The sequence below is a fragment of the Stenella coeruleoalba genome (assembly GCF_951394435.1).
Source record: "Stenella coeruleoalba genome assembly, chromosome: 10".
Classification (NCBI taxonomy): domain Eukaryota; kingdom Metazoa; phylum Chordata; class Mammalia; order Artiodactyla; family Delphinidae; genus Stenella; species Stenella coeruleoalba.
In genome coordinates this window covers 15,361,063-15,373,362 of record NC_137156.1, presented here as the reverse complement: position 1 = coordinate 15,373,362, position 12,300 = coordinate 15,361,063, and the positions used below count along the sequence as shown (strand labels likewise).

The following is a 12,300-nucleotide window of genomic DNA, read 5'->3' as shown; positions in this document are numbered from 1 at the left end:
TTGACAACTGTGGCTATGTAATAAGCCTTGAAATTGGGTAGCCTGATTCCTCCGATATCATTCGCTTTGTACGTTTTTTAAAAGCTATTCTAGTTCCATTCCCTTTCCATACACATTTTGGAATAAACCTTGCTGGGATATTTGATAGGAATTGTGTTAAACTGTATATCAATTTGGGAAGAATTGACAACTTTACTATATGGGGTCTCCCAATCTAGGAACACAGTATGTCTCTCCACTTATTTAGACTTTGTTTGATTCCTTTCCTTAGCATTTTGTAGTTTCCCTACTGGTTTGCCTACTTCTTTTCACTTTGTCTTCAGTCATTTTATGCTTATTTTTCACAATGTGTTTTTAGTTGTACTTAGGAGAAAGACTAGGGGAAAGTACTTCTGGTGCATCTTTCTGGAAAGACCCAATGTTTTCTAAAACCACCATTGGTGATTCTAAAAAAGTACAGCCAGAGTTGAGAACCATTGAGCTATACCTCTTTGTGGTACATTGTAGATTATGAAGGGGTCTCAGTATCTATTTCTGTTAGGTTTGTACCATTTTCAAATTATTTTAGTATAAGTGGATTTTCATCTTTCCCAACAGAGAAAATACTTTGATGGAGGGAATAATACCTTCTTATTCTTTGGAAGGCAGCTGAGACTGGTGGCATGGACAAGACTTCTGGAAGCAGGATATCTGTATTTTAATGAGATTTGGGGTAAGGTTCTTAGCTTTTTAAAAGCCAGTAAAATTAATTCATGGTTTTTAAGAGTAAATATACGTAAAAGATGTATCAGAGAGCAAGACTAACAAATGATATATGTTTAAATATTAGTATTTCTTCCCATTGTCATACTCAATATAGCACTTATACAGTGATTATGCAAGCTAAATACTTGGGCTGGGTGTTTGAGCCAGAGGGCGTACCTTGGAAGTCTCTTATTCTTAGGCTCAGTAACAGCCAGAAAGGTAGTTATAGGGAAGATATCGTTGTAAATATATTATAAAAATGTGGATTTTTAAAAATTGATCCAAAGCAGAAAGTATGGTAGGGTAGTGGTTTAAGTCAATAAGAAAGACTATTGACAGTGCAAAGGAGAGGTAAAAGTGATTGTAATGGGATTGAATAGGGAAGGCAGTAGAGCACAAACAGTAAGTGAAAGGCTGGAAGAAAGTTAGAGGTTAAGGGCCTGGAAATTTCATTAAGTAAAATTCTTCCTACTTCTCTTTACTTTCTCATTTTCTTTTGAGAGTTTCTTCCTTTCTTTCTTTTCTTCCTCCCACCTCCCCCTCCCTCCCTTCTTCCTTTCTTTCTTTTCCTCTCTCTCTCTCTTCCTTTCTTTCTTTCTCTTTCTTTCTTTCTTTCTTTTCTTTCTTTCTTCCTTCCTTCCTTCCTTCCTTCCTTCCTCTCTCTCTCTCTTTCTCTCTCTCTCTTTCTTTCTCTCTTTCTTTCTTTCTACCTAGTCCTTAAATGTTCATGTGATGTGAGGTTCTGCACTCTTCTTCCTTTATGTACTGACCCTGGATAATGTTGTCCAATTCAAAGCGGTATGAAAAAACTAAAAGATTCCAAATGTATGTCTTTAGATCTCTCTCTTAAATCCAGATTCATGGATTGGGTCTCTAATTATCACTGGATATCTCCAATTAGATGTGTCGCTGGCTGTTCAATTTCAACAGGCCTAAATTCTCCCTCTCATCTGTGTTCTCTGTCTCATTAAACAGCATCTCCATTAATTCAGATACTCAAGCCAGAAACTCAGGCATCATCTTTTCAAGCAACAACCAACTATTGATTTTTCCTTTAGGAATCTCTGAAAAATTGTATTGAGTACTGAGGAGAGTAATGTTGGAAGAATGCCAAAATATGTCAAATATGCCAAAATATGAGAAGAAACTGAGAACCTAACCAGTTTCAAAACTAATATTCCCTAAGACTATCTTTATAACTTATGAGGTACCTGATGGAGTTCTCTTAGCACCATCCTTAGTGTCTAGAGCAGTTATTGCCAGTATTTGAATTTTCAGTTTCATATTCTTTCTAGAACTTCATATCCTCTTATTATTATCCTTATACAGCAAGGATTTACTGTATAACACCAGGAATTATACCCAATATCTTGTAATAACCTATAATGGAATATAATCTGTCAAAAAACAAAACAAAAATGAATCACTATCACTATGATGCACACCTGAAACTAACACAACATTATAAATCCACTGTAACTTCAATTTTAAAAGAGAGAGAGAGAGAGAGAGAGAGACTCGGACAAGTTAGAATTTTAGTAAATACCAAAAATGCACCTCTAGCACTTATCCCATGGCTCTAGGGTGCTGATGTACACCATTAGCAGTTGCATGAGTCGTCTTGGCAATTGAATGTAAAAATTCAGTGTGTGCATTTCCCTTGTAGTGTTTTAAAATGTTTGGTTCTGAAGAACACCTGTTCCTCTCTCTGCCTCATTCTGTCTCTCTTTCTCTCTGACTCTCTGTTTTTCCCTTACATCTAGGCAACAAGAAAGCATTCCCTCTTTTTTGTAACTTAAAAGGTTTTTAGCAGATCTAATTTATTTGAAAAGTTCTGAATACTGACTCCTGGCAAAACGGAACTCCATAGTCTACTTATTATAGACGCATTTATATCAAAACTAATTCCTTTATGTCTTCCTTATTAGTATGCTCACACTCACTCACTCTAGGACTGCATCTCCTATAGTCATATAGAGTATAGCACAGCTGAAGGTTAGTTTTATACTGTAATGAGGAAGCCCTGTCTGTTAGATATGAACTGGGGCTACCAATCTCATAACTGACCACTTGCTAACATTAAACCAATGCTAAGAGTAAAGCAGGGTGATAGAAAGGAAATCTAATTTATTGTACATGTTAATGAAAAAAAGATATATCTATGTGTACATATATGTGTATATGTGTGTATTTTCTTTTTCTCCTCCACCTTGCTCCTTATCCACACGCCTCCATGGAGTGTTCCATTCATTTGTCACCAGAACTAGGTCACATTTTTGTCCCTTAGACTTAGTGGGAGACTCCCAACCCATTGTGCTTGGACTAAGTAGAATGTTACCCTATAACCATGTATGAAAAAAAAAAGAAAGAACTTTACAATCATTTGAAACAATGCCAATTATTACTTTTAAAAAGCTACCTGCTTTCAATTAAGCAGGAAATTATCTAAGAAGCCACTTAATTTGCTTTGGTCTGTAGTCCCACCACTGCTTTATGCCGAGTGGAGCATGAAATTAAATATGTAACAACTATCCTAATGGTTGTGTCTCAGAATCCAGCGTTTTAGCATCTTAGGTACTCGGAGTGGTGATAGATACAAAAACATACAAATCAAAGAACAGGACTGCACTGAGTTGGAGAAAAAATACAAAATAGTATTAATGTCCTCTCTGTGTTTTATATATTTATATATGTTTTATATATATATATATATTTTAAACTAAGTTTTAAAAAAATCTTCTATTAATTTATACATACAGGAAGGGTAGCAGTGCCTGTATGGAAAAATCTCTCTGACTTACAATAAAATGCCACCTTTCTCCCCATGGAAATTCTTATACTGGTTTCTTGGGTCTAAATATAATATAGATTATACAACGATATATTAGAGGAAAAGGTCATAATGAATTTTCACCATTTGGTGAAGAAATGCTAATACTAATCCCTTGTTCGAGGTATCCATCTTTGTTAAGAGCCAAGACTACATACTGTTTGCAATGGAGAAAGTGTTTATGTCGACATATAAGGGCACTAGTTTATGCAAGAAATGTTAGGAGCTTTACTAAAATGACACTTCAATCAGTACTTAACAATGTTGTAAATGCTAGATGGTTCTCAGAGCCTCTTATTTATTTAAAACATTTTTTACAACTTTAAAACTATTTTTATACTAGATAAATCTTTTCAAACACTAATCATATTACAAGTAAACATTTAAAAAATCTCTGTATAAATGCGGATAAAAGCATCCTTGTTCTTTTGTAGGTTGTATCCCAAACCAACCCTTTTCTTTCTTTCTCTTTTTTTAAACTAAGTTAGGCATTCTGGCAGTTTTACCAGGAAATTTTGACAAATAGAAAATTTGACTGGTTATCTTTATCCCCCACGTGTGAAGCAGGACAAGTTTGAGCTGAGATGGCTGGCAAGGTAACAGAGTTACTCTGAAACTCATTTATTCAATGCTAAAGATGCCTAATATTCTAGTTTCTATCATTGAATCTTTCCATACTTGATGATATTGTTAAAAACATTTTTCTGGGCTTCCCTGGTGGCGCAGTGGTTGAGAGTCCGCCTGCCGATGCAGGGGACACGGGTTAGTGCCCCGGTCTGGGAGAATCCCACATGCCGCAGAGGGGCTGGGCCCGGGAGCCATGGCCGCTGAGCCTGCGCGTCTGGAGCCTGTGCTCCGCAACGGGAGAGGCCACAGCAGTGAGAGGCCCACGTACCGCAAAAAAAAAAAAAAAAAATTTTCCTGTTTTATTAAACTAAATATTATCTATAAAAATTCTCTGAGGAAAAAACATTTATGGGGCTTTGGTATTTTTCTAGCACAAAAAGTTCTCCTGCATTTGTTCTTCAGCTTTTTTTTTTTTTATCAGAGAAAGTGCATAGACCTTAATCCCAGAATCCTTGCATCAGAATCTGTGCAACCTGGAGAGAACTGCTGAAACTCTCTGAACCAGGTTCCTATAAACTGCAACATTGTTTTATGTGTACAATGGGAATAGTAACTGTCTAACAGAATTGTGGGGATTGCTTGGGATGATGTAAGAAAAGCACCCCTTAAAGTGATTGACACACAGTAGGGCCTCATTATCAAGATTTAAGTGGCTCCAATTAATTGGTGGATCATCTCAGCTTTTTTTTTCTAGCTTCTGTTCTGCTCTGGCAGGTCTTGTGACAAATACTTCATGTCTGTTATTTCATTTACTCCCCCCAACAGCCTAATGAGCTCAGTCTTATTATTATCCCATTTTACAGCTGAGGAAGTCAGAACACAGAGACTGATGATAGCTTATGCACTATTTCAGACAGACAGAAGCAGGTAAGGGTGACATTTGGAGTTCAAGAGGCCGTTTTGCTTGAGACTCAGCCAAAAGTTTTCCCTCCTAGTAGGACCTATGTGCCTGCACAACATTCCTCCACTTTGATCATGCGTCTTTTGACGTGGAATATTAGTGACCGAGTAAAGGATAATGATGGTTCTAACACTACTCTGTTGGGCTTGAAATGGACAGAGTTCAGCATATGGAACTTGTTCCCAGCAAAGCCAAATCTTTGCTACAATGAAAGATATTATAGAACTGTCCAATTGCATTTATTAGACAGTACTGAAATGCAAATGTAAAGATAAAAGTAAGTGCCTTTCTATAGCTAGGGGTGTGATTTATTTATACACAAGGGGGTTTAATTTTCCAATTAATGAGTGGGGTCTCATGCACATGCTAATGAATGATGTGTGTGTGGTGTAAGAGATTGTTGTGCTAAACTCAAGGTGCTCCCTGCCAGGAAGTAGATCTGTATATTATAATTTGTACGTGTGATATCACACCTATGAAGTCAAGAAAAGGAATTAATTAAATTCACAAATGTTTGGTAGAGTGACAATTTTAAGAGTTAGCCAGTTCTTTAAGAAATACTTAGGGGATAATGCTTTACTAGGAAATACTTGGGCAATATTTTAAAATTCTCAACGTGGAGGAAAGATATTTAATTGAAAGGAGTGAATCTAAAGAGAGGACCTAAAATAATATTCAGAACCCTGCAATTCACAAGTCAAAACTGGTCTAATTTAGGTTAGAGTAGAGATGTCATTTGGTCTTAAGGATGTGGGACTAGCCTTTACCTATCCAAATAATCACTCCTGAGAGCCTGATATTTCTTTTCATGGGAAGTTGCATGGAAAATAGAGCTAGAAAATGAAAATGTATTTGGTTTCAGGGAGCAGTAACCAATGCTCAGCTGGTAAAATGTACCAGATTTTCAAAATAAAGGACCCAAATCTTAGGGTTTTGTCCATCTACATGACATGCCTTCTGACTGAGGGTCACAGGGAACCAAAAACTTTTCTCTCTAGCCATTCCTAGTGTCCTGTGGCTGCCATGCCACAAAGAAAAGAGAAAAAAAGAGAAACAAATGAGAACAGCAACACCAAGCTATGTTCTTGTGTGATTTCTGTATAAGTTTTCTTTCTCTCTTTACTTCCTATTGGACACACACACACACACACACACTCACTCACATACTCCTTTTCTCCAACTTAGCAGGTATGAAGGGTAATCAGCATGTGTGTATGCTTGTTGAACACATATCCAAAAGCAAACTCAACTTGAAGGGAAGGAAAGGAGAAAATACAACTATTTAAGCTCTGCATTTCTAGAAGAAAATTAAAATTACAATTCTGGGGCCAGCTTCTCAATTTTATTTGAATTTACTCCCTGCCTGTGTTTGAATGCTGGCCTTTTCATACTTAGCAAAGTCTAAGCATGCAGTGAATGAGCAGAAAAAGATCATGAAAGGGACTTCTCTTGGGAAGTCACAAAAACAAAACATTATTGTAGAAATACTAGAATGATCATCAGCACATTTTTCTTATCTAACATTCTATGGTTAGAGAAACCCAGATTCAGCTCTCTGGTTTGGTACATTATGCTCTATTATGACTCAGTTTCTTATTTGTCAAATGGGTATAGGAATATGTCTTTGCAATTAACAGGAATGTTATATAAGGTGAATGAGATATCATAATGTTTAAAACACAATACATTTTTTTAAACAAAGAGAAGTGTTATGAAATATCATTAACCGACACTGTTAAAATGATGGTACAAACCATAAAAAGAATATCTTGTTTATAAGGCCCTATGAGGTAATGTTCTAGAGCACTTAGCTAATTCTCTAATCATACTGGCTCTTAGGAGCCTAGTGTAGTCAGTGCTCAAAAGTATATCTTGAATGAGTGGAAGAACTAATGAATAAAAGAGTGACTATTTCAATTTTCACTTAGGGATTAAATAATTAAAGGCCGTGGAAAAGGGGTGGCAAATATGTAGTATGTGTACCACTTGTCCAATCTCCTTTACTAATTTTATTGCTGCTACTGAAGGTAACTTTAGAATCTTTCTCAGTACAGGACCCCAATATATCCCTATCAATCAACTGGAGTTCATGTGAAAGAAAGTGTATTTGCAATCCTGAAATATTTAGAGAGATTCATAAGCAAAAGGGCAGGGTTAATAATGGGCATGACACTTACCTGGGGCCTATTAACCCTGGATGATCATGAGTATTTATGTTCAAACATACCAGGGCACAGAAGAGTCAAAAGAAACAAATTTTCCACAAAAGAGATGTCACTTTTGTGATGGAATATGATCATGTGTAATCTAGTGTGTGACAAGTAGAGAAAGTATGTTGATATGAAGATGATTAAACATAGAAATTGTCTATAATTTACTAAGCAATATTATTGTTGTTGTTATTGTTGTTAGTAGAAAGGGTGGGAACGAGGAAAGAAGAAGAAATTTCTCACTTTTTCTGGCAGTGTGTGAGTTCAAAGCAAGGATAGGCTTAAAATGATGCTTTTTTGATTTCAAAGTATTCAGTTAGGTTTATTTATTTATCTACCAAAAATCTGGGTTTCTATATAATTTGTGAGTACTGTGTGTACACCCAAAGTAAAGATGTGCAATTGGTATGGGACATACAAAGATGGATAAGATTGGGTCCCTGAACCCGACCATGCGAGCACCCTGATCTTGGACTTCCAGCTTCCAGAACAGTGAGAAATCAATTTCTGTTGTTTATAAACCATGCAGTCTGTGGCATTTTTGTTGTAGCAGCCCAAATGTCTACGACACAAATAAATACTACTAAAGTTAAAGGTAGGGGAGATTTCTTCCTTGTGGAACCAGGGTGTGGATTAGAGATAGTTTATAATAATAGCACGTAGGTTAGGGCTTTAAGTAAAGTATATACAATCCGTCTATTTATCCACACACACACAATATTTTTTTATAGAAGTGTAGTATACACGCAGAACTGTAGTGTATGGCTTGAAACATTTTCACAAAGCATACACAACCCTATAATCAGCATTCAGATCAGAAACTAGGCCATTATCATCTGGTGTATGATACATCCTGAGGGTTTTTTCTTTTTTTTTTTTAAATAAGGCGTGAGGTAGGAGTTGATTTTTTTTTTCTTTGCATAGGGTGAGTCAATAATTTCAGTACCATTTGTTGAAAATATTTTCCTTTTCCCATTGAATTCTCTTGGCATATTTGCCAAAATCAATTGACTATATAGGTGTGGGTCTATTTCTACATTCTCTTCTGTTCTTAATGGTGCCCTTTGATGAATAGAAATTCTTAAATTTAATATATATATATATATATATACACACAAATGTAAAAATATACATACTTTTACAGTTAGTGCTTATCGTGTCCTACTCCAAGGTCATGAAGATATTCTCATGTGTTTTCTTCTAAAAGGTTTATTGTTTTACCTTTCACGTTTAGATCTACAGTCCCTCTGGGACAGGTTTTTGTGTGTGTATAATATGAGGTAAGAATAAAGATTTACTTTTTTCCATGGCTATCCAATTGACCCAGAACCATTTGTAGAAAATTCTATCATTTCCCCAGTGCATTGCAGTGAGTGGCCCCTTTGTCCTAAATCAAGTGACCTCATATGTATGTTTCAGTTTCTGAATTCTATTCTGTTCTGTTGATATTTATGGCAATCTATACTGTCTTAATATATCTTTATAATAAGTCTTGATATCTAGAATGTAAATTATCCAGCTTTTTATTGTGGTTCAGGATTGTTTTCGTGATTTTTGCCTCTGCCAAAATTCATTTGTCAATTTATATATATATATATATATATATATATATATATATATGGGTCTGCTAAGGATTTAAGTAGGATTGTGTTCACCTATCACTAAATTTGGGGAGTATTGTTAGCATTACAATATTGAGACTTTCAATTTACGAACATGGTGTAACTTTCCATTCATTTACATCTTTTAACATAGTTCTCCTAGTAATTCTGTAGTTTTCAATGCAGAGGTCTTGTAAATTTTGTGTTTTTTTAGGTTTATACCTAGGTATTGGATTTTTTTTGGGGGGGTATGCGGGCCTCTCACTGCCGTGGCCTCTCCCGTTGTGGAGCACAGGCTCCGGACGCACTGACTCAGCGGCCATGGCTCACGGGCCCAGCCACTCCGCGGCATGTGGGATCTTCCCAGACTGGGGCACGAACCCGTGTCCCCTGCATTGGCAGGTGGACTCTCCACCGCTGCGCCACCAGGGAAGCCCAAGGTATTGGAGTTTTTAAACATTTGTGATAATGTTTTCATGTGTCAACTTGACTAGAGTCCACTAGACTAGTCCTTCCTACACTGGACTAGTGATTCAGTCAGACACCAATGCTGTGAAGGTATTTTGTGTATGTAATTAGTTATTGTAATCGCTGGACCTTGAGTGAGGGAGATTACGTGGATAATCTGGCCCTCCTGGGCCCGACTGTATCAGTTGAAAGGACTTAAAGTCAGGACTGACTGAGGTTTTCCTTTCAGAGAGAAGACATTCTGCTCCTGGATGACGGTGTTGGCTTGTGCCCACGGAGTTTCATTCTACTCATGATGCTTCTGTCCTGATGGCCTGGCCTGTGGATTTCTGGCTTGCTGATTTAGCCCTCACAAATGTAAATCAATTTTCTGTAATAACTTATCTATCTATCTATCATCTATAATCTACCTATCTGCTTATCTATCATCTATCTCCCACTGGTTCTTCTTCTCTAATGGAACACTGACTGATACGGATTTTGATACTAGAAGTGGTTCCAGAAGAACGGGAGCTTAAGGATGAGTTCTCTGAATTGGTACGAGGCCGTCCATGGAATGATATAGCAAAAGAATTACTCAAATTATTGCCATTGTATGTCCCTGATCATATACCACTACCTCAGAAAGATTAAAATACTTTACTCAAGGTCACTAGATACTGGGGAGCAGAGGGGCTCTAAGACCAAGGTCTTAACAGCTATGCTATGCTGCCTCCCCATAAAACACTGGGATTTAATTAGATATAAATTAAAGCTTTAATATTCATACTCTGTGTGATGCTAAATGTCTAAGCATCTTTTAAATGACTTTCCCCCCATTTTTGTGTTGTTGGGAAGAATATACGGTTTGGGGGATGTTGGATATGAGGAAAAATAGAGTGGGATGGTCCAGCATTTTCTGATAAGGTTTGGAATATTTTGTTCTATTCAAATCCTCATCTACTTATTTCTCAGTGGCTCAATTTCATTCTTCTGATGTCAAAGACCATATGACTTTGCTCATATTCAGAAGCCAAAGAGATTTAAAAGCCAAAGAGAATGCATTTAAAAAAATTTTTTGCTTGTTGTTTACAGCTGCCTAGTATTTATGAGTCTTCTCTTCTTGGAAGTGAGAATGAGCTCTGGTGGCTCTAATGGACTTGATTTCCTTGGTCAGCACGGGCAGAACATTTTTGCACAGATGTTTGCAGGCATAATACCTGCTGCATTTTAATGTTTACGGAGATTGAAGGGATGTGTGAGCTGAATGCACCCTTGGCGAACCTTCAGTCCTAATCCCTAAGGGAACCAGGAACTGAATGAGGTCTCCGCCACCTGTGAGCAAACACATCCAGAGCAGACCTGGGAGGGATCAGGGCCAGACAAGCTGAGCACAGAGCTTGGTCCCCTGGAGAAATGTTTGGTCTTTCTAATCCTAAAGTATGGGGTTTAATGGAGTATGGAGAATCCGTTAGGAAAAGAACAGCCTAAAGAAAAAAGAGGGAGCAAGGAATGGCAAAACTGGGTTCCACACTCCAACTGAATTTAAAGAAAAAAATGTATGGGAGTAGAGAAAACACAAACCCAAAGATGTAGCCAGGAGGGACCAGGGAGAGAGACAGCAGTGCCCATTCTGCTTTTCGATACTGCATCAGAAACATTTCTGGCTCTTTCTGTATGCCTCAGATATAATAAACTTGAGGTATTCTCTTGGGAGAAACATTTAATTAATTAAGGTGCATTTTTTGCTGATCTAGGAATTTGCAGAAGGCTGTGAGAGTATTTGTATTTTCATATCTCCCACAAATCTAGCGAGATGGAGTTGTCTTTCCCATTTTCCAGACAAGCTGAGTCCAGTGACTTGTCTAAGAGCCTCAAGTAGCCTGAGAGAAACATCTCTTGACTATTTCTCAAGTAGGCACTTGAGGAAATCATGAGCACTTATATTTCCAAAATACAGTTTTGTGCGTCTTTTCGTTTTTCTGATTATCAAATAGTATTTTGAGGTAGGCAAGGCAAGGGTTGTGATGGAAAATGTGCCTGGCTGAAGAAACCAAGGCTCAGAGAGTTGGAAGACACCAATTTTCAACCTTGGAAGCCAGAGATCTTGGGCCACATCCATCCCACTCCCCACGCAGCACAGAACTACTTAAACGCTGGGACTTTCACCTCTTTGCCTTTACCAGCCCCTCTCCCTGAAATATCCACCTTTAACTCCAACTCCTGAGCTAGATGTGGCTTCACCAGGAGCCTGGAGGGGATCCTCCACCCTATAACCATCGGGCTTTTGGGAGAAGGCTCAAGGCTCAAGGTCACGGCAGCTGGAGCTGAACCTGGGCTGGTGCCTGTGTGGCTCAGATCCACCTGGAGCTGCTGGAAGAGGAGCCTGCAGGACGCCCACCAACTCAGAAAAAGTGACTGTCCTTCCAGGGGGCAGGGAAAAAAAACTATTTTGTGAATAGTAATGTAAGAACATATCTGACTCCATATTGGATCTATTCCTTTTCCTTTAACCTTTGTGCTTTGTTGCTCAGGCTTGGGCATGTTGGCTCTGCCCCTTTTGTAAAAGAATGTTGCCTATAGCCTGAAATATATGGGATAGCCTATTCTCAGGGCTCTGACCTTTAAGAGTCCGTTCATACAGAGATAAAAAGCACCACAACAGAGAATAACATTTGTCTTGTTGGAGGTTTACAGGAACATCGTGACCTGACCTACTTGGACAGCTGCAAGATCAAAGGATTCTGACGCCAAGAAATTTGCAACAACTAACCACGCCCTCCCTCACCTTGCCTTTAAAAATGCTTTGCTGAAATCCTTTAGAGAGTTGGGGTGTTTTGGGCAGGAGCCGCTTTTCTCCTTTGCATGGCCCTGCGGTAAACCTTTCTCTGCTGTTTGGCCTCACTGTGCGTCATGGGGCACATGAACTTGCGTTCAGTA

General features: G+C 38.0%; 1 pseudogene across 1 annotated transcript in view; it reads left to right on the top strand.

Annotated features, from left to right (window-relative positions):
- Positions 1 to 501: 501 nt before the first annotated feature.
- The window catches only part of LOC307193496 (translationally-controlled tumor protein-like), a 178,670-nt pseudogene continuing 166,871 nt past the window's right edge, over positions 502 to 12,300 (top strand). The window contains exons 1-2 of the transcript XR_013831767.1: positions 502 to 712; positions 9,611 to 9,738. The product of XR_013831767.1 is annotated as a translationally-controlled tumor protein-like (transcript). The remainder of the gene's footprint in view (positions 713 to 9,610; positions 9,739 to 12,300) is intronic.